This window comes from Opisthorchis viverrini (genome assembly GCF_000715545.1).
Source record: "Opisthorchis viverrini unplaced genomic scaffold opera_v5_273, whole genome shotgun sequence".
Classification (NCBI taxonomy): Eukaryota; Metazoa; Platyhelminthes; class Trematoda; order Opisthorchiida; family Opisthorchiidae; genus Opisthorchis; species Opisthorchis viverrini.
Window position 1 is genome coordinate 578,428 of NW_008751925.1, and position 1,684 is coordinate 580,111.

Here is a 1,684-nt window from a genome sequence, read left to right on the forward strand (position 1 = left end):
TGCGGACGACTTGAAATCCTGGATTTATGGTACCAGTGCCCTCTAGATTGGATGTAGACACTGCGAAGCAATGGTCGTTGGACTGACACATTCCTCTGAATGAGGAAAAATGCGTCCATATGTCATTCGGATGGAACGCCTTTGTCGTAAATGGAGAGGATTGGCCAGAAGACATCACAAGGATGGATGCAAAGGAATGGATGAAGGAAGCAAAGAAGTGGGTAACCTTGACCTGGCAGAGGGGAATGAAAGAAATCACGAAAGGTTTGGGTGCCGTTGGTGCTACTCGTCTTCCAGGATACGGACCACGTGATCCTTATCACACCTGGTTGCAGGCGCTGCAAGATGACTGCCAATCGTTGTCAGTGGCGATCTTGTGGTCAGTTTCTATCCAGACTGCCAGAATGAGTGTTTGGAGATGTATGCACATCGGAATGATTGTAGTAAGCTAGCACTAAGTCCCTTCCCCATCCACCTTTCTTTTCTTCAAAATGAGGTTTTTAATAAATCATGGTTGTACAGCAACGAAGGACCGGTATTGAACATTGATGTCTTGCTCTTGATTATGATGATGATGAGCTTGCTCTCTTCAAATATGTCCTCACTGCACCATGAGAAGTCGGCTCAAATGGCATTCGCTGTTCTACGGATGATTTGGTGCACCTTCCCCCATATTACTCGCATGGACTTCCAAATACATTATGCGGCTCGTGTCAGACCACTTCTTGCATATTCCAACCAAGTTGTCTACCCAGGATGCAAGGACGTAACTCTCAATGAGCGTGCCCAACGCGCTGCTACTAAAGCGGTTGCAGGCCTTAAATCCGTGGGGTCCAAAACAAGTCTCTTGGTACTTGAACTCTTGCCCCTTGAGTATCGTCGCCTCCGAGGAAACCTGATGCCCACTTATGCCTTGTTTGAACAAGGTTTGACTAACAGATTTTCACCGTTGTCCCAGCTAACACACGGCGGGACATGATAATTCTTATCATTATTAATATTTTCAAGCTCAGAGCACACAATGTTATTACGCGAATTTTTTCTTCCTTGAGAAGTTTCTGCGTGGAGTCCATGCTCCACCTAGAGTCCAGTTCAAAGCTCTTTGTGTCTAGTACTAGACACCTTTTATGCGGGTCCTCGCGCTGGCAAGCACACTGCCCCGCGCTTAGAACTTAAAGAGCAGTGCTGCATACTTTTTTTGCTTGTGCCTTTCAGGTGAATGTCAGCTGCTGAACGACAAGAAGAAAACCGACCCGAGAAACGGGTGAAAACCTCGATCCTATGTATCAATCCGTGAAAATTTTGGATGGCACAGCAGCGCCTCTGGCTCCAAATTCACCGACCGCGTAGACACTGAAGAACAATGATAACAACTAGTGGCAAACCTGGACATTCTATAAAGCTATTTTAAACTGATTCGTACGCCAAAACCGTCTTCGCATCCACAATTAGGCGCTGCAACAAACAGCACACCCAACCCGCAAGCGGTTGTCTGATCCAGCATGAAATCAAGTCCCGATTGGCTGAAAAAGTGGGCCTAACAGCCAACCAAATTCCAGTAGGTAGCAGCCAATGGGACTCCCAGACAGCGTCCGAGACTATGGTGGAGTGGCCACTGTGGTGAACGGTGCGTACCTGTTGACGTAAGTGTAAGTATTGGTGGTGGACAATATATATATATATA

At 46.8% G+C, this 1,684-nt stretch overlaps 1 protein-coding gene across 1 annotated transcript in view; it reads left to right on the forward strand.

The window, feature by feature from the left end:
- Nucleotides 1-1,612: 1,612 nt before the first annotated feature.
- T265_09316 (hypothetical protein) overlaps nucleotides 1,613-1,684 on the forward strand; it is a gene marked incomplete at both ends in the record, with an annotated part of 22,444 nt that continues 22,372 nt past the window's right edge. Inside the window, one exon of the mRNA XM_009175345.1 lies at nucleotides 1,613-1,649. The remainder of the gene's footprint in view (nucleotides 1,650-1,684) is intronic.